This window comes from Aricia agestis, chromosome 6, assembly GCF_905147365.1.
Source record: "Aricia agestis chromosome 6, ilAriAges1.1, whole genome shotgun sequence".
Lineage (NCBI taxonomy): Eukaryota > Metazoa > Arthropoda > Insecta > Lepidoptera > Lycaenidae > Aricia > Aricia agestis.
Genome location: NC_056411.1, coordinates 7610637 through 7636949, shown reverse-complemented (window position 1 = coordinate 7636949; position 26313 = coordinate 7610637). Strand labels below are relative to the sequence as shown.

Sequence of the window (26313 nt, the reverse complement as noted above, 5' to 3'; positions counted from 1 at the left end):
CCGGAAGGATATTTCGGATAGTGTGAAATTCAACTGTTTCTGATCAGAATTCGGACAATGTGCGGCCGGGCTAAATGCCTAAAATCAAATTCCTCGATGGTAAATGACACTGGAATGCGTTCAGCATTAAAACATTTTAATTATGTAAATTCTCGGTAAAATTAACTGGGCGCATCTAGGCATGTATCTCTGTAACGTTCCGGTACTCTCATTGACAGATACTTTGTTAATTCGGACGGTTAACCAGATTGTTTATTACACCTGCATTACGCCGGGTCAATGCAATATAAATTGTATTATTATCGGGATAAAACTTAGTTTTGAACTGCGCCCCTAAGTGGTACGTATTGGACATTGTAAACAATACTTTATTTCCCAAGTTGTAGCGATGTCTTGGCAATAACAATAAATAATGTGGCCATCCATTTATTGTTATGGTCGCTATAAAACGCTTCGCTATTTTGTTTTATATTTATATAGTTATATGTGTTTAATGATGAAAGTTTGAATATTAAAATAAAGTAAACAGGATGCTTCGATAAACAGTCCTTAGGTTCGAACTTCGCTTGATAATATTGTTTCTGAAATTTTGTTATTTGTGGACACATTTCATGAAATGCGAATACAGTTTACAACCAAAAGTTACAAAGTATATTTGTCATAACATGCACGTAGTTTCTATTTTCTAATATGGTCTCTCCACTCATGGCATACCATGATGGACAACTATAGGCGCTTACAAACCACACTCGTCAACTCGCCATGATCGACGTCAATTGTACCATCGAGGAAATTGATTCCTGGCAGTTGGCGAACCTACGTCATGTGGTCGGCATAATATGTCAATTCAATGTTAGTTGTTTACGGTCAGGATGGGTTTGAGTTTTGACAACTTAACTCTGATAGTACATACTGACAGCTGCGCTATCATTCCGTCAATCATGGTTATCCATCGTGGCCGACGTGATTAGTTAGTAATATTTCGGGCCTTAATAGTTTTGTGTAGTTTGACCATTCTGTAAAAAAACCTTATTTTTGTAAATTCTCGACAAGGCAATAGACTAAACAAGAGGGGTTTGACCGCATGTCTGTGTTTCTGTTCATGACATCGTAATTCGTAGCATCTAAAAAGTTGGACCGATTTTGATGTACTATGATACGGCCTTTACACTCGCACTTCGTCTCTCGCCTCGTGGCTCGCCTCGTCCCTCGTGCGAGGCTCGTGTTGATCGATGGTTAATAAGTTGCCTGTTTACACTCGCGTGCCGAGTTCAGTCGTCTTTGAGCTAGCAACAATGGAGGACCTCGAAGTTTTAGCAGCAACAAGTTTGTGCGTACTGGGCTTATACTGCTACGTCACTAATTTAAGATCTTCCCATTACTTCGGACAATCTCGCCCATGCATCGCTAACTTTTTGGGTGTTCTTGTGGCATTTATGTTTAGGGTCCCAAATTATTCGTTCTTTTTGAAATAGTTCTATGAACTTAAATGTTTCGTCTTGCGACCAATCCATTATACGATGCGATTTTGTTTTTGCGTGTTTAAAACTAAACACAACCTGCGCTACACGATGTAGAAGCCAGAATAAAGCGGGAGGGCGAATGTAAACACCCACTTGCGTGCGACGCGAGGTCCTTTGACTCATGCCCCAAAAACCGCTCCAGACGCGAGCGCCGCGAGGGACGAGACGAGGGACGAGGCGAGCCACGAGCGTCTGTTCACACTCGCACCTCGCCCCTCGCCTCGCGACTCGTACGCGAATGTAAATGGGCTATCAGACAAGTTGATTCCTAGGCAGATGGGAGACCTACGTAGTTTGGTCGCATTATGTCAAACCCAACCGCCAGATCACAATAATCAACATTGAATTGACATGATCCGACCAAATGACGTTGATCTGTCAACTGCCTAGGTATCAATTTCCTCGATGGTACCTTCGACTCATTATTCTTATTTAAAATATCAAAGCTTATGTATTCTCAATTTATCGATACAAATAAAAATCTAAGGAATACCGTGCCTATTGCATATCGAGTTCAGCTTTTGCTCTATCATTAATGGGATCACACCAGTACAATAAAAACGCTACGTCAGTGCCGAGATCAGGCCGCTTTATATCAGTTGGCGTTCAATACTCTCCTGTGTGTTGATTCTGAATTCGTAATGTACAGATGGTAGATTTTTTGCCACTAGTGATTCTGTGCCCTTATTAACAAAAGTTAACAACTATGTAGCACTAGCACTCTCAAGTACATAATATAAACTAAAATATTATGTATACCTTTTTTCGGGTTTCAAAAAAAGGGTTGACGATTTTTGACGTGAACACGAAAAGCACATAAAAAACCAGCTATTTGACCGAGCTTTGCTCGGTATTCGATAAAACACGAATAAAATGACATTTTCTAAAAATGATTCCTAGCTAGATCCCGAAACCCCCTATATACTCATGAAAATCGTTGGAGCCGATTCCGAGATTCCAATTATATATATATATATATATATATATATATATATATATATATATATATATATATATATATATATATATATAATTGGAATCTCGGAATCGGCTCCAACGATTTTCATGAGTATATAGGGGGTTTCGGGATCTAGCTAGGAATCATTTTCAATTTTATATATATATATACATATATATACATATATATATATATATATATATATATATATATATATATATATATATATATATATATATATATATATATATATATATATATATACATTATATATACAGGGTCCGAGCGTCACGAGTTTTCCCATACAAAAGTGAAAAAAAAATGGTCTTACAGCGCTGCTACTTTCACAGTGAACTCTGTACAAGGAACACGTACACACCCTAAAGTATTATCACTTATTTTTGTTACACCCTGTATATTATATATACAAGAATTGCTCGCTTAAAGATATAAGATTTTACCAAATCGGTCCAGCCATTTCGGGAGAGTTTGGCATCAAACGACGCGACTCGAGAAATTTTCTATATCTACTAGCTGTCCCGACAAACCTTAGTTTTGCCATATAAAGTATTTCGCCCATAATATTATTTTATTGAAGTGACTAAATAAGTATGGCACCATGGCCACGTCCATCGCTATCCCGTCGCACAAACAATGGTCGCCGTCAGTCTCGTGTTGTAATAATTTACTATTATTTATGCAACAAAATATGCACTTATCAATATAAAAAGTATCTAGTAGCCGATTCTCAGACCTACTGAATATGCATATAAAATTTAGTAAAAATCAGTAAAGCCGTTTCGGAGGAGTACGGTGACTAACATTGTGACACGAGAATTTTATATATAAGATAAGATATATAAAATTCTCGTGTCACAACTCACAATGTATATTAAAAATATGTTTTTCAATTTTGTTTTTCTCGCAAATGTCGACAACGGCTCAGTCAGGGAAGGTTTATATTAGGAGGAAAATGATAATTATTGCCCATATGAGAGAGAGAGAAAAGTGATTAGATTTGTTCACGGGTCTCTGGCTTTTTATTTAATATCTTTAGGGGCACAGGGACCTACCCCGTGACAACATACCATTAAAATCATAAAAAAATCCTAACTTCGTCGTAGTAGTGGCAGAACTGTTTTGTAACCGTAATAAAATATGCAATTTTGCCGGCGCATGTATTCTTTTTAATATAGTATGCGGAAAAACATGTTTTTCTGCAGGATACATGTCAACAGGCTAACATAATATTTGTGCTTCCTGATTAAATTATGTTATTTTTAATATCCTATATTGAAATGAAATTAAGTATCAATGATATTGTTTTGTTTCGAGTTTTGTGCGAAACTAGCAAGGAAAGGTAGGTGGGGGATCTTAAACCGGCGGCTGTAGGCAATTAAGATTTAAATCTTATATCTTATATTATCGATACATCTATACATCTATACATATAAATAAAATTGGGGTGTCTGTTTGTAATATTGAAAGAACCGTTATTTACTAAATGCATATGAATGTATATAGGGTACAGACACCAAAACGACATTTTTTCAATTTTTGTCTGTATGTCTATCTGTCTGTCTGTTTGTTCCAGCTAATCTCTGAAATGGCTGGAGTGATTTTGACGGGCCTTTTTTAAGCACATAGCTGATGTAGTAAGGAATAACTTAGGCTACTTTTTAACCGACTTCCGAAAAGGAGGAGGATATATTATTTCACTTTTTTATAAAGGAACCCTAAAAAGGTTTTTTTTTATTATCTTTGTTATCACATTTTGCTGACGCGGACAAAGTCGCAGGCAACAGCTAGTTATGCATAAAATTCGAAGGTGACTGACTAACATGGTGATTTATCAATGCACAGCCCGAACCACTGGCTGAACTTTGGCATGCAGGTAGTTGTTATGACGCAGGCATCCGCTAAGAAAGGATTTTGATTAATTCCACCCCCAAGGGAATAAAATAGGGGATGAATTTTTTTTAAAAATTTTGTCAATTTTAAACGGATCGGGCTGAGACAGACTTTGCTTGTATATAATATATTAGATACTTTTTTTGTTAGATTCCATAGGATATCCTTTTATTTGCACAAAATGGCGTCAAGTAGAAATAGGTAATTACTGAAAAATTTTAGCAACATCAGCAGCTATGATGCCAAAATTTTGCAATACTTCTATTATCTAAATGTAAAGTCTAGTATCTAGTAAACTATAGGATACTATTACTTCTTGATGGATTCCACAGGATTTTCTTTTATTCGCACAAAGTAGCGTCAACTTTAAATAGGTATGATACTGAATATTTTAAAGCTTTACAAACATTCGCATATGACATAAATTAATCTTTCACGTCTAGTTTATAAGGGCTTAGGGATCAAGCACAATATATAATAAGTTGTGACAGAGTTGGAGCGTTTATAACAGCGCTCCCTGCGGCTCCATCATTTCACCGCTATTTATTACGTTTATTAAAGTAATAAAAGGTATGAAATATAGATTGTGTGATACTGCCACGGCGGGCGGTATTGATGAAACTTGTGCTGTTACTGAAACACATTTTAAAGGTCGCAGGAAGCGTCTTTTTAACACGTTTTATTAGCTTGGGCTGTTTGTATGTAACGGAATCTTTGAGCATGATTCTTACCTATATCCAGTAGTCTAATTAATTCGAAACTTTGCATACGTCATACGTATAATATAAAGGAAATAATATTTCCTTATTTAAAATTGGCGCCCATTCATTGTGGCAAAAATTAATTGTGCCACAATTTGACAAATATCAAGAGGAGAAGCCGAAGGAGTTTTATCTGTGACAACTGACAAGCGTCACCGAGCAAGTTTTTCAAGAGTTTTCATATTTTAAGGTTAATAGTAAAAATTGTTTAGAATAAACTTTAATTGTCGTTTTTCTTATTTCAGGTATGGTAAAATTATGTTAAGTTATAGAATTATAGTATTATGTTGTAGTATTTAGAGAATAATAATAAAACTTCTTATTTCAGAACAATACAACGTTTATTCTAATTTCAAAAACAAATTGTAATAAAAACGTATTACACGTATTAAGAGCCAATGACAATGCAATAATTTGTTAATAAAAAAAAACATAAAAAGCGTGTTTTTAGTTTTTTTAAACAATTATTTTATTCGGGCTTTGGCCCACCACACATTCCCACCGCTGTATCTCCTGTGTCACCAGAATCGACAGAGGTATCCAACCACGAAAACCCTTTGATATGATCTCAGAGAGCCCGTCGAGGAACATGCTAAAACTGTCATGGGACCCGCAACGAAATAAATCAGAAGAAGTTAAGAGGAGCAAGCCTATTGCATACAAAGATATAAGAAGCATGTAATTATTATGTACTATTAAGGCTGGATTTATATGTGTCCGCGCGAACGAGCGTCTTAGCCGCTGTAGCGCGGGATTACAAGCAAATGTATGTAACGATTTATTTAAATAGCGGCGCAGTCGCCTCGCGGTGTAGCCGCTATACCGCGCGTTCGGGCGGCTGAATATAAATCGAGCCTAAGCCTGAAAACTAAGTTACTTTTAAGCCACTAAGCACCAGTCTGCGTTTTGTTCACTCATCAGGATTCAGGAGATTTATTTACTAACAAGATATTAATGCAATCCTTCCTTAACTTAGACTGGTGGGAGTGGGCTTAACTCAAGGTCCTTTTTTGCTTTCATACACGCGTAAACAATGACAAAAGGACTTTCAAGTGCGTGCATGGATAAGCATTAGTGAGGCGAGTGGAGGTTGATTGATTAGTCACTTTAACTATCAAAGGGAACTACATTGTCCTTTGGCTTATGAAAATCGCCCATTACGTGCTTAATGTCTTTTGGCTCAGCTCAAGGCAACAAGTGACTATCTAAAGCCATAATAAGCTTCTTATGCAGCCTATGTGTTCATAGGCATCTTTTTTTTTAAATGAAATAAGGGGGCAAACGAGCAAACGGGTCACCCGATGGAAAGCAACTTCCGTCGCCCACGGACACTCGCAGCATCAGAAGAGCTGCAGGTGCGTTGCCGCCCTTTTAAGAGGGAATAGGGTAATAGGGGAGGGTAGAGAAGGGAATAGGGTATGAGATTAGGCCTCCGGTAAACTCACTGACTCTGCGAAACACAGCGCTAGCGCTGTTTCACGCCGGTTTTCTTTGAGAACGTGGTATTTCTCCCGTCGAGCCGGCCCATTCATGCCGAAGCATGGCTCTCCCAAGTAAAAACTGCCTATGAACACTTAGGCCCGCCATCCGGGCCTACGTAATTCGTAGAATTACTTTTACGTTACTTAAAGAAAATCTCTACATTGAATCTCAATGCAAGCACAGTATCTAAATAGTAACCAACATGTTTTCTCTAGCACCGAGTGGTGCCAGCTACTATACCAATGTAAATAAGCATATTGAAAGAAAATCATAACAAAATGAAGGTGATATTACATATTAGCACATAAAAAAAATTAGCACGCAATAAATTTAAAAAAGTTGTTAAAGAACGTTTGTGTGGTAAGGCTTATTATAAGGTAACTGATTTTCTCAATGACAGCACACCTTGGGAAAAATAAGCTGACAAACCATAGGCCGCTTCTATAATATAATTAATGGTACTACATTTTTACATACTTAGTGTAATTTAGCTTAAGCTATTATTGTTATTTTCTACCGTTTTGGTAAAAGGTGACCCCGTGCGAGTTTCTTACGCCGGTTCTTCTCGGTGGGGTAGTTCCCGAACCGGTGGTAGGCCTCATGTAGACACGACGTTCTATAAGTGTTAACTTTGTTAACCTACTTAGAAATAAATATTTTTCATTTCATTTCATTTTTAATTTCATTGCAAGAAAATTATAACAAAGCAAGGGTGTTATTACATATTAGCACATAATTACACGAAAATCATAACAAAATAAGGGTCTAGTTACATATGAACCGCAGCAGCTCCGGAGCGGAAGTGGCTCGGAGTTACACCGCAAGCTGGATCTTCCTGGACACGCCTCAACCGTGTTACGTAGATTAAAGAGTTTAGAATATTTCAGACATGACAATGAATATAATATTATATATTTGCTTTAGTTTTCTGAAAGCTCTTGAGTTACTTATTTTTTATGAAATAAGGGGGCAAACGAGCAAACGGGTCACCTGATGGAAAGCAACTTCCGTCGCCCATGAACACTCGCAGCATCAGAAGAGCTGCAGGTGCGTTGTCGGCCTTTTATGAGGGAAGAGGGTAATAGGGGAGGGTAGGGATGGGAAGGGAAGGGAAGGGAATAGGGGGGGTAAAGAAAGGAATAGGGTAGGGGATTGGGCCTCCGGTAAACTCACTCACTCGGCGAAATACAGCGCAAGCGCTATTTCACGCCGGTTTTCTGTGAGAACGTGGTATTTCTCCGGTCGAGCCGGCCCATTCGTGCCGAAGCATGGATCTCCCACGTATACTACTTTTTTGTTACTTTTTTTTTGTTTTATTGTTACTGCAAAAGAGCTGATAGATACCGAACCAAATCAATTATTATTCATGTGTGATTTGTGATTTCTTAGATCGTTCTCATTTTACATAAAGTAAACTGGTAAACTCCTCATTATGCCGATAAAATCATTATTTTGTAATGTTTTAATATTAAAATACCTACATAATTTAAATCTTTTTTTAATCTTATTTATTTTATAAGCCTTACATCCTGAAGATTAAGTCGGCTATAATTTAAATCTTTTCCAACTATATTCATCTGATTGCAATATCTATTAGTATGGACTGTTTAAGATAAAACATTATCATTGGATTAAACACGGGGAAGGACATAGCGTTACTTTTTATTGCGAGAAAATGCACAGTTCCCGTAAGACTTAGGTAAGAAAAAGTAAAACGCTTAGCGTTTTACTTTTTCTTACCTTACTGTGAGGAATGTAAGCATTATAATATTTAAAAGGTTAATATAAAAATATATTCAGTGAAAATGATAGCTCGATGTGAAAACAACAGCTAATTAAATACGACACTTCTATAATGTCGGAAGAACAGGAGTGCTAAACCTTTTGAGTCTGGCTCTGCGTACCGATTAATTAAAATGTTACCGGAATCGAGCCAACGAATAGACTCCAGCGTAATGAAAGCGTTAATACTGTTTGGTTACCTCTGCTGTGTCTGCAGGATGTTTACTTACACTTTACAGCCTTCTAAGAGTTTACTCAGAGTGCTCCAAGATTTTCATGATGTTTATCAACCAAATTTAGACCCACGTATAATTACTGTTAGATTGTGACCGTGTGTTGTAAATATGTACACGATTAATATATTATTTTGATTGATCTCACTCACTAAAACATATTATATATTACGAGCTTTTGCCCGCGGCTTCGCTCGCGTTAAGAAGTATTATTATGTACAAACTTTCATCCCCTATTTTAACCCCCCTTGGAGGTGAAATTGATCAAAATCCTTTCTTAGCGGATGCCTACGTCATAATATCTACCTGCATGCCAAATTTCAGCCCGATCAGTCCGATGGTTTGGGCTGTGCGTTGATAGATCACCATGTCAGTCATGTCAGTTTGAGTTTTATATATTACGAGCTTTTGCCCGCGGCTTCGCTTGCGTTAAGAAGTATTATTATATACAAACTTTCATCCCCTATTTGAACCCCTTGGGGTTTCAATTTATCAAAATCTTTTCTTAGTGGATTCCTACGACATTATATTATCTACCTGCATGCCAAATTTCAGCCCGATCGGTCCAGTGGTTTGGGCTGGGCGTTGATAGATCACTATGTCAGTCAGTCACCTTTGAGTTTTATATGTATAGAGATATATAGATATAGATTTGCTTCTTTGAAACAACAAGACAGGTAGTTTATGTATTACGCCTTATTTAGTGCAAATTTCCATGTGTTGGAGATCTGGTGGTTTCGGAGTCTCTACATCCCGGGGAATGGTATTTTTGGCGTCATAATGTCGGTGCAAAATGTGATCAAAATCGAACTAGTAGTTTTCGAACCAATAGGATGCCTAGAAACAAACTTACAAAGTGCTAAATCTCTTATGTAAATTTAGTTAATTTTTCACCAACTATTAAATATATACTTACCTAATAAAAATATATTTTCAATATACTTACTCAAAATGACGTTATGAATAATAAGCTAAACAAGTGCCAGTTTAATTCTAAATATTATTCCACTTTACATCTAACGCTAGTTTAATGTAGGTTTTACTTAACGCCGCTGTAAAATTAAATAATCCACATGCACAAAATGTGCTGCATTTCCCGACTGTGAAATCGTCCAGTGTAACGTTCACCGAGTTGACAAACATTGCATATTAACTCCATACTTCGTTACTCAAAATTAGTTAAGTAGTTTATGAAGTAGATAACTACAATTTTATAACTTTATAACATACTAGGTGACGCCCCTAACTCCGTTGCGCCAAAATTCGTTTATCGCTCGGGGACCGTACATTTTTCGGGAAAAATAAGTAACCTATGTTCTTTCTCGGGATTCAAAGTATCTCCATACCAAAATCGCTTCAGCGGTTTGGGCGTGAAGTGGTCACAGACAGACAAACAGACAGACAGCTGTTCTTTCGCATTTATAATATTAGTTTAGAAATACAATTATTCATACTTTCCCTTATAATTTTAACAAACCCTGAAACTTACCTATTTTATCATCTGCCTGATATATCTGGCTAAATACCACATTTTTTTATTTCAATTCATTTTCCTAAGCCGCCATTTAAAGCAAAAAACGAACATGTTTAAATTGTGCGTTACCCACTTCATCCACTTACGTCTTCAGTTCAAAATTTGTTAAATCTCAAATAATTAGAAAGATTTTCGGCGGTAGACGTAAGCCCTTTTAAATGAATGCCGAGATTTTAGTTAATTAGGAGGGGTTTAATTTAAATAGTCGACTAACGCTTACCTGTGACACCGTCTCATTAGACAAGTCCAAATCACTAGATAAGACGCCTCCTAGACGTAGCCCGTAACTTTGTCTTTGTTGTAGCGAAATGTCGCTAGCGCGGGAACCGTACATTTTTTTCGTACATATCGAGCCAAAATATCTTCACAGATTGTATCAGCAGATTTTTTTAAATGAAATAAGGGGGCAAACGAGCAAACGGGTCACCTGATGGAAATCAACTTCCGTCGCCCATGGACACTCGCAGCATCAGAAGAGCTGCAGGTGCGTTGCCGGCCTTTTAGGAGGGAATAGGGTAATAGGGGAGGGTAGGGATGGGAAGAGAAGGGAATAGGGGAGGGTAGGGAAGGGAATAGGGTAGGGGATTGGACCTCCGGAAAACTCACTCACTCGGCGAAACACAGCGCAAGCGCTGTTTCACGCCGGTTTTCTGTGAGGACGTGGTATTTCTCTGGTCGAGCCGGCCCATTCGTGCCGAAGCATGGCTCTCCCATGTCTGATCAGACAAAGGCAAAAAAATAGGTTGTGGTGAAAATAATGTATTGTAATTTGACGTTTGAAGGTGAATAGTAAAGCAAAATGCGTTTTAGACGTCTTTTTGGCGATGTTTTACAGCTAAATTACAGATCGGGAAATACAGAAGTTTTGTGTAATTAGAAAGTGTATCTTGAAATATATTGTCGTGAACGATATTTTTGGTGATCTTTATTCAGTTATCAGAAAATATATTTTTAAATCGCGTAAGATGTATATTTTAGGATGGGTTTTTTTTTTGGTTTAGCTAATCCGTTTATAATGAATCTTTGCATACATGTTTCTTTATTTTTTATCTTGTTGATCGCGAACCATTTGCGATAAACAGTATTGCAAAATAGAAGTTTTATCATCAAACTCTTTAGTGCCTACTGTAAATCAAACTCCACTAGTAAATGTAGTAAAGCATTTGCTCATAAAATTTAACAGGCGTAAATTAGTTACAGAATGCGTCGTTGTCAACTCGAGATATGTACAACGGAGCGCGGCGTTGCCGTTCCGCGCACACGGCACAAGCAGTGCGTGCTCTTCTTTTGATTAGTCTCACTTTGACAATTTACCGGCTTTAAGTTTTAACAGTTTGCACTTTTCGATTTTGAAAAAAGTGAAAAATAATATTATGATCATGTGATCATCAGATGCATTTACAACAGTCTATTATTTATCGGACATTGTAATGTAAATTGTTACGTAAATGTATAGCATACAGAATAGTTTATCACAGAGACTTCAAACAATTATTTTTTACTGTTACACTATTATACCTACATAACTATAGGATGTTTAAAAAATGTTTGCCATACATGGAGATAATATGCCATAGCTTCAGGGAAGGTTCAGTATTGTTAAAGGAAGCCGTAAAATTTAAAAAAAATACTTTTAATGAACTTTTTAGGGTTCTGTAGTCAACAAGGAACCCTTATAATTTCGGTCTGTCCGTCTGTCTGTCTGTCTGTCCGCAGTCTTGCTCAAAGACTATAGGACTTACAAAGCTGTAATTTGGCATTAAGACCGAGCTCCCTTTTTTTGCTGTGTTTTCTAATAAGTATTACGATCCCGGAAGACGATGAAACACAAATGAAATTGAGATTTATTTAATGATTGTATATTTATCTGATACTTGCCTAACGGAAAACACGATTCACTTATTTTGACTCAATAGTTTCATTTTTCGAAATTATGAATTTTTCTGGGTTTTTCAACAAATATCTGTTACACTTATTGAGTTACTATCATTCAATAACTTGCACTACTACAATCACACACTATATAAAAGATTAACTAAAGGAAATATTAGAATTGTATTTAATTTTTAAGTAATCAATAACGTGTTCACTATTAGCTACAGCGCAAAATACATTTCATCATCATTTAATATACCTTCATGTGTATACGCATCAGACAATGCATTGATTTTCAAATTGTTTTTATTCACAAAATTTTTATTTTTGTAATCCTGTAGGATCCAAGGTAGGATAGTTGAAATTGATGCAACCGAAGGACAAAATTTAGAAGAGTCCAATATTTTGGGCAACCCCAGATGGCACTGTAGATGACGACAGTATAGTAGAAATAAAGTGCCCAAAATGTTGTTACAATGTTGGTGTAGAAAAAGCCATAAATGATAAACAATTAACGTTTTATAAAAAAAACCAAAGGCGGGTTACAAATAAATAAAAACCACGCATGGTTCTACCAAATACAGGGCCAGCTTCATGTAACCAGAAGCAAAAAATGCATTTTTGGTATATGGTCTTCCAAAAACATTCCAGTTAAAACGGAAATAATCTATCGTGATGAGGAATTCTGGGAAACAAAAATGGAGAAAAAGCTGAAAGACTTCTATATGGATTGCACTTCTATATGGTTTTTATTTTTTTGTAACAAATAAAAACCACGCATGGTTCTACCAAATAAAGGGCCAGCTTCATGTAACCAGAAGCAAAAAATGCATTTTTGGTATATGGTCTTCCAAAAACATTCCAGTTAAAACGGAAATAATCTATCGTGATGAGGAATTCTTGGAAACAAAAATGGAGAAAAAGCTGAAAGACTTCTATATGGATTGCACTTCTATATGGTTTTTATTTTTTTGTAATAAATAAAAACCACGCATGGTTCTACCAAATAAACGGCCAGCTTCATGTAACCAGAAGCAAAAAATGCATTTTTGGTATATAGTCTGGCAAAAACTTTCCAGTTAAAACGGAAATAATCCATCGTGATGAGGAATTCTGGGAAACAAAAATGGAGAAAAAGCTGAAAGACTTCTATATGGATTGCACTTCTATATGGTTTTTATTTTTTTGTAACAAATAAAAACCACGCATGGTTCTACCAAATAAAGGGCCAGCTTCATGTAACCAGAAGCAAAAAATGCATTTTTGGTATATGGTCTTCCAAAAACATTCCAGTTAAAACGGAAATAATCTATCGTGATGAGGAATTCTTGGAAACAAAAATGGAGAAAAAGCTGAAAGACTTCTATATGGATTGCACTTCTATATGGTTTTTATTTTTTGTAATAAATAAAAACCACGCATGGTTCTACCAAATAAACGGCCAGCTTCATGTAACCAGAAGCAAAAAATGCATTTTTGGTATATAGTCTGGCAAAAACTTTCCAGTTAAAACGGAAATAATCCATCGTGATGAGGAATTCTGGGAAACAAAAATGTAGAAAAAGCTGAAAGACTTCTATATCAGTGGCAAAAAATGAAACATTCATCTCCGCGTCTTCTCCCCTGAAACCTCCCCCACTCCAAATATCATGAAAATCGTTTAAGCCGTATTCGAGATACATATAATACGGGACATACATAAAATACGGGTTAAAAGGGGATAAAATAAAAAAGTATTCTATGTACATATTTATTTTATTTAATTAATTCGAAAAAAAAACAAGTAGTCTCTGTTTATTATTACTCTGCCCACCTCTGCAAAATAAATTGCTAAATGCTAGATCTAGCGGAAATATTATGTAACTTACCGTAGCTTGGCAACCTACATTGATTCATAAACAGATGGCGCTCCGCGTCAAACGTCCAAGGTCATTTGCTTAGATATTCGTCTGAAATCTCGAAATTATTATATTTCATCGTTATCCATAACTACCTACGTTGAATCACAAATTAAGAAGTAAGGACTAATAAGTACTAAAAAAACTATTGTTCTGTTTGTTTTAAAATAATACCAGATAAGTAATAATTATTATATTTTATCATTTTGTAGAACTCGACAAAAATAAATTATTATACCCCATAAATTCAACATTTCGAAATTACTTCTGTCAAGTCGGCGATCGGCAAATGTATTTCGATCTTTTCCGGAATATGCCTATTTCCGGAATGCTTGTCTATTTCCGGCATCTGTAAATTAAAGGAGCATTATGTAAGTCATTAGACTCGTCGCTTATCTAGAGACTAGAACTAAATTCTGTTAAGGGATTGCTCACTGAACTATTTTCAGTCTTCAGCTTTCAGCAAAATAATTTTATCTACCGACGAAGAAATTGATTCGTAGGCAGTTGACAGACCTACGTCATTGTGTCGAAATATGTCAATTCAATGTGATTCGCGACTGTGCTGAGTTTGATATAACGTGACCAAATTACGTAGGTATATACGTATAATTACGACCATCTGCCTATGAATCAACTTCGCTGATAGTATTTTTTCACACTTAGGGCCTGTTTCACCACTTTCTGATAAAGTGCCTAATAGGCTATTCACAACTTTTTGACAGATTCTCCATACTTGATCTGTCAAGTTAATTGGTGGATAGCCTTATCAGGAAGTGGTGAAACAGGCCCTTAATATTATTATAATTGATGCGAAAATTTGTACGATAGTTTTTAGACTATTCACGCTTAATCATCTGAACGGATTTTAATGAACTAATAATTTATTCTTATAACTTTGGGTCGAAGAAGAGGACAAGATTTTGTACCAAAAATACTCAGTTGCCGCACGGTAGACGAAATACGACGCATTTATTGTAAGTTTAAATGTTACTGCTGTGAAAACTTAGGCACTTTCTTAGTTCTACTGTAAGAAAGCATAATTATAGGTTTAAAACCCATAATTATCTTACTATACTTAGGAACTGTTTCACTGCTTCCGCATAAGGTGTCCGATAGGCTTATTTGACAGATCTTCCATGTGTCAAGTTAAGTGGTGGATAGCATTATCATGAAGTGGTGAAACAGGCCCTTACTAAGAGAATTATAGAGCTCGTGGCTCGTGCTCACTTTAAAATACGACAGCCTTGAGTCGTTAGAAGACGAGTCATCTTCATGTATTCTGTATCTTCAGCTAATTGAAAAAAGCCCATTGAAGGTATCTTTGGGGATTTTTCCCGTTTTCATGAAAAAGAAACGGCATCTTGTCGCCCGACAGTCAAATATTGGTTTTATATTATTACCAAGATAAAGGAACGTGACGATTTTTATTTTACTCCGAAGCAATTACAATTTTATAAAGATGGATTGTGATTGGTCCGGAAGCGCGGCGCAATAAATAGCGGAGCATCCCAATACATTTTAATTTCGTTTAATGTTTTATTACGAAATCACCTCGCCTTTTATAAATAAATCAGAGCCGCGACCGAGCTTGTAAAAAATTGGATTGGAGGAAATGCAAATGCCAAACTGGATAATTTTAGGGCGTACCCGAGGGGCGAACGGGAACTTGTTAGTTGTTACTGAGACTGTCCGATTGTTTGTTTGTTTGTCTGTCTATCCTATTCGTCATTGGCCGGCTATTGAACTTTAACCTATAATATAAAGTACTTAATTGTGCCTATTATTTTCACGATATAATATTATTTACAAAAAATCTTTTGAACTTTTAATTAACAAGAGCGGGTCTCAAAAAATATAACCTTTAGGGTGGGTTGCACCAACTTACTTTAACTATAACTGTTACTTTAACTATAACTACAGTTCAAAATGTCAAATCTTTGGTTACCGTTAAATATGGCGTCCGACGCCATATTTAACCATAACCGCTCATACTTATATCTAAATTTTTTCGTAAACTATGTTTCACAGTGTTATATTTTTCCTGTCGATTTTTACGGATAATTAAATTTTTATAATCTCAATCCCATTACCTGTAGCTTTAAAAAAAAACGCAACAGACATTTTCTGTCAATTTCTGTGGCCAAAGTTAAGGTTAAAGTTAGGGTTAAAGCTAAGCTAGCCTTAACTATAACGATAACTTTAACCTTAACTTTAACCACGCCTCTGGTGCAACCGACCCTTAATTAATTTTTTGTAAAGTTAAAATGAGCGGAATGAAAAATGGGTTTGAAAAATCAAAAGTTTAGGCACCTTGGACTTCACAAGTCTAGTGGAAATAAAAGTATCCTCAAACTTTCTTTTGTATAACTTTAGAAGCCGCCAAGGCGCCATTACGCGTGATTTGAATTATATTATTCAAGGCCGTGATCCAGACACTTTTTTACCCCTATCCATATTCCATACTTAATATTATAAATGCGAAATTGTGTCTGCCTGTCTGTTACCTCTTCACGCCCAAACCACTTAACCAATTTTGCTGAAATTTGGTAAGAAAATTCTTTGAGTCCCGGGAAAGGGTATAGGATTCTTTTAATCCCGAAAAATTCACGGATCCACCGAAAAACGTATGGAGTTGTAAGCGTCATCTAGTTTGTATATAATTTTGTGACCTGTTTGTTCAAACGAACTTTATTAATTTAATGGTTTGAACTTTACGGTTAGTTGTTACCGACAAGCTGTAAGCGGAAAGTGGATATAAACTACATCTTGATGATGTAGTTTATATCCACAATCAAAGCTACGTCACAGACATTACAATGAAAAATATAACGCACGTGTCACATAAGCTGGGTCACGTCACATTATCATTTTATTTCATCGCAGTCGGGACTCGGGACCCAAAGTTGACAGTTTCATTCAGTGTGAATTATGCCTTAGCGTGAATAAGTGAGCGCCACGGAAAACGAACATGGAAATGTAAAAACATTAAGTGTGAGTAGTTATTTGTCTCAAACATGAAATGCAAAAACGTGGCAAAAACATATAAGGATCAATTCAGACCGCAACGTGACGCGTAGTCTAGATGCATTTCTAAAGTACTGAATTGACAGATTTGCAAGACGTCTCACGCAGTCTCAAGAGTGAAAGAGAAAAATATTATGTATTTGCTCTTTGTTGTTTTCTAATTTTGTCACAGTTTTGGAGTCCAAAATTTTAAAGATATTTTATATAAGATAAGATTAGTACGGGAGCCCTACAACAATTTTTAGGGTTCCGTACCCAAAGGTTAAAAACGGGACCCTATTACTAAGACTTCGTTGTCTGTCCGTCTGTCTGTTTGTCGCCAGGCTGTATCTCAAGAACCGCTATAGCTAGACTTCTGAAATTTTCACAGATTATGTATATCTGTTGCCACTATAACAACAAATACTAAAAACAAAATAATATTTATATTTAAGGGGGGCTCCCATACAATATTCTTTCGGTTTCTTCTTGAGAGTACGTACTCGTTTTGTTTTGATCAAAATGGGGGCATAATAATTTTAACTTATTGTAACCCTTTCATTTAAAACTTGCTTAATTGAAAAACCTTTTCATTCAAAACTCTATCTCCAGCTTCTAAAAGATCAGATAAACCAGATGTTATAATATATGGTTTATCGTCATTTGTGAGTCACTGTTTCTTCCACCTGATACTTTGGATTTAAATGAAATAGAAACTATCACTGCAAGTTTTGTCGTCGGATTTTGGAGACCATGGTGATCCATCAACACTAAAACAATAGTGAGGTACTCAATTAATATCCCATAATATGCTACTCAAATAAAATGGCTTCGATTGATAATGCAATTTTAGGTTATATCGAATCACTTTTTATATCTGCATTTATATCTGCATTTATATCTGATCTAATTTCCAAGTGGATTTAGGAAAAACATTAAATTTATATGTACTGACTACCTATTTCTGCTGTTATTTTTGCAGTCTATGATACAAAAACAATTAATACCAATTTCTAAAAATTTCATATAAGATTGACAAGTTTGTTTGCCTACTAACTGCGCCCGTTTTGTTGCATATTTTGGCACACACACAGACACAAACACAGCGCAAGCGCTGTTTCACGCCGGTTTTCTGTGAGAATGTGGTATTTCTTCGGTCGAGCCGGCCCATTCGTGCCGAAGCATGGCTCTCCCACGTTAAACCAAAAGCAATTCGTTTTTTCAAAATGTTGTACATTATACAGTCGGGGAAATAAAATATCTTTTCAGTGGGTCAGGAAAATGGTCGTTTGGCCATGGTATTTCTTTAAATTTTGTTAATTGCAGCTTTTATAAATAAGTAATAAAATAATATGAAAGCGTGGATTTACCTATAACTACCCTACTACTTGAAAAAAAAATATAGCATCCCATTTAACGACTTAGCTATATGACTTTTAGTCAAGACGTTAAACTTTACAGTCAACGTCGTGACGAGTTGTCCTTTAGTCATTCAATTGAATGCGCTAGTCATTCGATCGAATCGCAGATTAAACCAGATGACTGCGACATTTATATCGTGCCATCTTTTTCGAGGTATTCCACGACGGCATCGAGGATCATACCTGGGGTATGATCCTCGATGTCTGATGATGATGATGATCTGTGGTGATCTTTGCCCTGCGGTCAGGATGCATGCGGCTAGTGTGATCCATTTAATTTCTCATAATAATAAAATTGTAGGTACTTAAGTATCTTTTCCATGACGTGTGTAGTCATTTAGTCAATAGTGTAACTCAAAAGTGTGATACGAATACGCGACAAACGCGACAGACAGATCATTTGTCAAACGCGTCGGGCCTGTCGGGCCTGTCGCGTGCTTCATGTGCACGAATTCACAGTCAGTTCTTCGGGTAAATTGGCTGACAATTAGCTTTGTTTTGGCCATAAAGTTAATATACCTAGCGGAATAGAGAAACAAAGGCCTGAGCAAGAGAGATGTCACTATCAGTAACACTGCGTGGTAAAAAGAGACGCGTGATACATGACAGCTGTACTCTTTTTTTACGTCCAGTCGGCACGTGCCGCACGTTGACAATTTAATCTCATAGAAATCATGTTCAATCATGCTTGTGTAAGTGTATACGTACATATATTTTTACACACAGATGAAACCAATTTCGGTTTCGTTTGACAGCTCGAGATTTTTGCTCTATTCCGCTAGGTATATTAACTTTATGGTTTTGGCTCAAAGTGTCAGTAACCTTCGATTTCCCTTGAAATTGCTTTATATCAGTTTCACGTAAAGGACTCCTAGGACTGAGGTTCCAAGGGTTGATTACTTTACATGTAGGTTGACTTGTTCTGTTTGTATTGAGACAATACTATAAAACAATATACGGTTATGTAAATAAGTAGCTCAACGTCTTGAGTTGTTTTGGTTCCTTGTTCAAATACATCATAATATTGTAAGATGTTCCAATTCAGAAGCAAAGTTTTGAAACTGGCTGTGCAAGAAGTTTATCGATATTGTATTAAACATAGAATAAATAACTATACATAAAATATTGAATTATACATAGAATATTGAATTCACTTGCAGTTTTCCGGCATCGACCCTTAACCCTTTCAATGTTTGATGGCGGTCCCTAGCGTTAACGCTCAGTTGGCCCTCAGCTGTTGACTGAAGGGTTTCTGATGTGCGTATTAGAAAAGATTAAGATTAAGGACAGGGTTTTCCCTATCGATTACATAGAATTGGAGCAAATACATAGTCCCACTAGAGTTTTTGGAGGTTAATTGAGATGGTTTTTTTTTAATGAAATAGAGGATTTGAAGGCAAAACTTCACTGGGCATAATCTATATCTATACTCTATACTAATATTATAAATGCGAAAGTATCTCTGTCTGTCTGTCTGTCTGTCTGTCTCGCTTTCACGCCAAAACTACCGAACCGATTGTAATGAAATTTTATATACAGATAGTCTAAAGCCTGAGAAAGGACATAGGCTACTTTTTTACTGGTAAAAAGGTTTGTATGGGGGCGAAAATACGAAAATTTGTTCAAATTAAGTTAGTTCCAAAAATTCATACTAGATGGCGCCGTTTGTCTCTTACATCGCGCTAACGCTTGTCCAACATCTTTCTATAAGAAGTGGTATCATCGATTTTTTCGATTTTTCTTTTATAATTTCTTTTATACGTTATTTAATAAGTCAGTACTTTGTATTATATATTAAACCTAGACCACTGCACAGTCTATCAGGCGGAACTTCTTACGCTGAGCAGGGCCTCGAAAGTTGCTCTAGATACATCAGATCACAAAATTGGTATCTACAGCGATTCAAGAGCGGCAATCGAGGCCGTGTGCAGTGCCGGAACCATTAATAAGGTTGCCTTACAAACTAAGAAGAACATTGCGTGTGCATTGAACCAGAACAGAGAGATATTTCTGTACTGGGTCAAGGCACACGTGGGACTAACGGGAAACGAACGCGCTGACGAGTTGGCCAAAGAAGCTGCAGTTGGACTGAGGGTTAAACCCCATTATGACCTGTGTCCGGTCTCACACGCGAAGAGGCTAATCCGTGAGGAAACTCTTCGTGAGTGGGATCGAAGGTACCAAGAGGGTACTACTGGAGGTGTCACTAAAATGTTCGCTCAGGATATAGGGGCAGCTCACAAGGTCTTTAAGGAGATTAAACTCAATAAGGAAATAACACAGGCACTGACCGGGCACGGTGGGCTCTCTGGGTATCTGTACCGCTTCAGGTGCAAAGAGAGCCCATCGTGCAGGTGTGACCCTAGTAAAATAGAAGATGTACCACATCTTCTAACAGAATACTCGAGGCCAAAATATGATCTGGAGATGAAAATAGGACTAGAAATTAATGTTGATAGCATAAAGGAAATTGTAAAAGATAAGAAAAATAGGGAAGAATTTTTGCTATATTGTGTTAAAATAATAAAAGGAGTAAATAGTATTAACAGAACAGAAAATAGAAATAGGAGATAAGTGTGTAGACATAGGACAGTATAAATTGTATTCAGAACATAAATCCCTCGAATAAAAATCAGGGACAAGAGCATTATAATAATAATAAAAAAAAAACCTTAAACCTATCAATGATAAATAGTTTATGGGTAAAGTTGTGTAATTGGGGGGCTAAATAAGCTTCAAAATTTGGCATAAAATATAAAGTTTAATTTAAAAAAATGAAATATTATGTACACACTGCACAGCTGTTTTGATTAAAGGGGTACCAGGGTTTTTTTTAATAAAAGCTTTTGACACCAATTTTGTTGACATCGCGCGCTATAAACTGAAGTCCACGCGGACGAAGTCGCGGGTAACAGCTAGTATATTATTATTTTTTATCACGTTCTCGCTGGTAGTACAAATCTTGTGAAACATTGTGATATCTTGTTTAATAATTGAGTCAGTAAGGGTGTTCACACACGCCGTGCCGTGTGCAGCCTAAGTGCAGCCTTAGTCAAGGGTCACCAAATGGTGGACTGCGGTTCGCATCCGGACCGCTGACCCATTGTATGCGGACCAGGCATTTTCGAAGGTGAATTTCTAAAAAAATAAATTTCAGTCTTGACTTACTGATGAATATTCTAAGGATTTAATGTCAATAGCTTGCACCAATTTCACTCCAAACAAGCAATAAAATTGACAATTTTCTCATTAATATAGTAGGTAAATAAATACCTTTGTAATTTCCGTAAATACCTTTGTTTAATAAATATTTTTATTATAAAATGTGCGGACCGCGAAGGTAATTTCTTTTCTTAAAATGGACCCTGAGCGAAATTAATTGGTGACCCCTGGCCTAAGTCCTTCGTGCAGGAGACTTTCTTTGCTCTGCCGCACGAATCGAAAACACGCATTCATTAGCCGGCATTAATTTATTTTGAAGCAGCCAAACAACGAAGTATCACCTCATACACGTCTTTATCTCTGTGTCGGCAAAATTGGATGAAGATATTAAGTTCTAAATATCCCACACATAGTTTTACCGATGTAAACAAAACAGGAATTGACACAAACAAGACGCAAAATATAACAATACCGTAAAAACCCACTTGTTAAGGTACGAGCACACTATGACGGGCCGGGGCGTGTTAGCGCGGACCGCGGCATATCAATGACAGATTTTGAGTACAGTGTACAATACAGCTGCTCGTTATGGATAGCTTTGACGATTAACTTGACAAAGTTACTTTTTGCCTGCTGCTAAAACTTAAGCACAGGAACATCGAAATACCAAAAAAATGAACTCGTGTGCGCAGTGCAGTGGGAGGAGTCACAGGATGCCTTAGGTATTTTTTGTGACCTCTCTAAGGCATTTGACTGTGTCGAGCATGCTACTTTAGTCAAAAAATTGCACCACTATGGCATAAGGGACTCAGCACTCAGCCTTTTGACTTCTTACCTCAAAAATAGGACTCAAAGGGTTGAAGTTAATAGTAAAAGATCCAATGGGACCAAAATAAAATTAGGTGTACCACAGGGATCCATTTTAGGACCATTTCTTTTTCTCATCTACATTAATGACTTACCTTATCTAGTTAAGGATAATGAGATAGTACTTTTTGCTGATGACACTTCACTTATTTTTAAAGTGAAGCGACGGCAGTCAAATTACGACGAGGTAAATAGTGCTCTCTCAAAAATAGTACATTGGTTTAATGTTAATAACTTACTTTTAAACTCTAAGAAAACCAAATGTTTAAAATTTACTTTGCCCAATGTTAGGCAAGTTCAAACCAATTTACTATTAAATGATGAGAAAATGAATTTGGTGGACTCCACTGTATTCTTAGGCATTACATTAGATAGTAAATTACAGTGGGGTCCTCATATTGCTAATCTTGCAGGTAAGCTCAGTTCTGCAGCATATGCAGTCAGAAAAATTAGGGAAATTTCTGATGAAGACACGGCAAGGCTAGTTTATTTTAGTTATTTTCACAGTAGAATGTCTTATGGTATCCTTTTATGGGGAAACGCTGCCGACATCAATACAATTTTTGTGCTGCAGAAGCGAGCTATACGCTCAATTTATAAAATGTCAGCTTTTGAATCTCTGAGAGAAAAGTTTAAAGAAATTGGTATTCTAACTGTTGCTTCTCAATACATTTTGGATAATGTATTGTATGTTAGAAAGAATTTAACTAAATTTAAAACTAAAAGTGATAGTCACGGTAGAAACACTAGAAATAGGCACAAGCTGGAAATACCAGTGATCAGACTTAGCAAAATAAGTAAATCTTTTAAAGGTCAATGTATACGCCTTTACAATAAAATCCCGGAAAACGTTCAAAATCTATCAATTAATAAATTTAAAAAAGTAATTAAAGAACGTTTGTGTGCCAAAGCCTACTATACGGTCAAAGATTTCCTAAACGATAGCACATCTTGGGAGTAGGATGGCTGCTTGCAAGGCTGCTTCTACATTTATTATATGTGACTTACAATTGTGTATTCATATTGTATAGATTAAGTTATTTACATTGTAAATTTTATTTTTTTAAAAGACAAATTTTCCACTTTTTTACTAAAAAGTGGCCCCGTGCGAGTTTCTTACGCCGGTTCTTCTCGCCAGGTTAGTTCCCGAACCGGTGGTAGGCAACATGTAGTTCAACATTCTGAAAATATTTGATTCAAATTTATTCAGAAATAAAACAATTTTTATTTATTTATTTATTTAAGTGCGTGGACACAATTATTATCAGCGTGCTGGCCAACGCAAATTGATGACAGAACGCAGTGGGACAGTGCATCGCACGGACGCAAATCGCAATATTACAAACCGCTGCGCTTTGGTCCTCGACATGTTTTGCGATAATTCATACAAATTGTAGTGCAGTGATTTGAGCGCTCCTCCCCGACACGCGGTTCGGCATATCACGCGCATATCTTTACAATCACGCAATACACCTTAAATTAACAATAGATATTTTTGTGACATTTTCCTCAGATTTCGGCGATAACAAGTCAGCTCTGTTTGTCTCGCAAAATGTCGCCCAAAATATTTCCAACGGCAATAAACGCCTACGGCGATACGTCAGGCCCCTGAGCAAGTTTTATTGGCTTATGTACGATTCCCGCATCCAGAAATGTGGCTTAAGTAACACTTGACGAGTTCATTTCATTTGCTGAGGGAAATTAGTATATTGGTGATTTATAATTTTTATCAACAATAATATCCATATTTCGTTATTATAAATGCGAAAGTGTAACTGTTACCTCCTCACGGTTCCTTACGGTTCAGTTGAACCAATTTCCATGTAATTTGGTATCGACATACCCTGTTATAACTATTATTATAGCCGGGAAAGGATATAAGTTTAGTTCAATCTTTTTCCCGCAAAAATTGTATGGTTCGTGATAAACGAATTAAGGCACACTACAAGTAACGAGAGACATCTAGGTAGAAATTCGTTGCATAATTTATTTAAATTATTTTTGCTGTCGAGAGTCTTAACTCTTGACTCTAGTTCATGTATACTAATCGCCGATCAATACTAGAGTGAAGACAATTTACATGTGTACAAAACCTGATAATAATAATTGGTCAACTAAAATTAGCACTTAAGTTGTTGAGTTCTAATTTTAGTAACAGGATCCAATTATAATAATTAAATCTTCGAGCCACTACTTCGTAATTGAATGTAAGTGGTTGGTGTAAGAGGCTTAGGTCGTAACGGTCGGTTGACCGCGGGGGCCACCGGCTTGAGTGATGAGCTACGATGTGTGGTCGCGCCGAGCCGGGACAAATGGTCGGTCAAAACCGCATTTAAACTGAGAATATAATTTCAATAGCGAGTATACACTATACAGGTAACAGGCTGTAACAAGAGTAAGTGACAATACTTTAGTGTGTTCGCTGTAAAAGTATCAGCGCTGAAGGAGTTACTTTTTTTTTACTTTTGTATGAGAAAATTCATGACGCTCGGGCGCTTGCCCATACAAATCCAAAAAAGCTACTTTCACACTGTATATAGTGTGTAACATAACTAAGTGATAATACTTTAGGGTTTAGCGTTACATAAAGTTAATATACCTAGCGAAAAATAGAAACAAAGGCCTGAGCAAGCGAGATGTCTCTATCAGTAACACTGCGTGGTAAAAAGAGACGTGTGATACATGACAGCAGCACTCTTTTTTGACGTCCAGTCGGCACGTGCCGCACGTTGACAATTTAATCTCATAGAAATCATGTTCAGTCATGCTTGTGTAAGTGTACACGTACACATATTTTTACACACAGATGGATCTCTGTATGTATTCCGCTAGGTATATTAACTTTATGGGTGTGTACGTGTTCCTTGTAGAGAGTTCGCTGTGAAAGTAGCAGCGCTGAAAGACCATTTTTTTTTACTTTGTATGGGGAAACTCGTGACGCTCTGGGGCGCTTGCCCATATTTTTTTATGTATGTGCTCTACAAGGAACACATACACACCCTAAAGTATGATCACTTAGTTTTGTTACACCTTATTAGAAGTTATGAAAATTAGTATTTATATAAATAAATACTATTTTTTTAGTAATAAATACTAATTATCTACGAATAATAAAACTATTATATCATAAGTCCAGCGTACTTGTTTAATGGAGGTCGGTGTGTCAACCCCATCGTATCCGACTTAATGAAATTCACTCATCAACTTCCAGTAATAAATTGTAAATAGCTAAAGCTACACCAGACCTAAAAAAAGCTAGTTAAAGTTTATTAATAACGAGCTTTTGCCCGCGGCTTCGCTCGCGTTAAGGGGTATACAAATATATACAAACTTTCATCCCCTTTTTGAACCCCTTGGGGTTGGAATTTATTAAAATCCTTTCTTAGCGGATGCCTACGTCATAATATCTACCTGCATGCCAAATTTCAGCCCGATCCGACCAGTGGTTTGGGCTGTGCGTTGATAGATCACTATGTCAATCAGTCAGTCACCTTTGAGTTTTATATATACAGATTTAACAATATAGAGGAATTTTATATTAAAGTGCGTAATACGATAAAGGTCGTTGGACCTCGTTAGGAGAAAACCGTGATAAAACTAAGCAATTTGTTTACAAAGAAAAATTTCTTAGCCAATTGAATTTTATTCCCCAGCGCATCGCAAATTGTAAGGGAAACAACGAATTATTCCGTACACGCTCGTAAAAGTAAAAGTAGCGATAACACTATCATATATCAAAATCAATATGGCCGACTTTTATTTTACTACGCATTTTATTAAAGTAATAAATATCTTCGTATCAAAGACACTCCACTTCACAATTCTATTACATCCGTACATACAATAATATAAATGCGAAAATGTCTCTGTCTGTTAGCTCTTCGAGCCTATGTGCCCAAA

General features: G+C 36.5%; 1 long non-coding RNA gene across 1 annotated transcript; it reads right to left on the bottom strand.

Annotated features, from left to right (window-relative positions):
• Positions 1-1184: 1184 nt before the first annotated feature.
• On the bottom strand, positions 1185-26038 carry LOC121728292. The gene is made up of 4 exons (XR_006035771.1): positions 26028-26038; positions 13841-13847; positions 6192-6198; positions 1185-1371 (listed from the first exon to the last, which is right to left on the bottom strand). It is a non-coding gene; the product is annotated as an uncharacterized LOC121728292 (long non-coding RNA).
• Between the last annotated feature and the right edge of the window lie 275 nt (positions 26039-26313).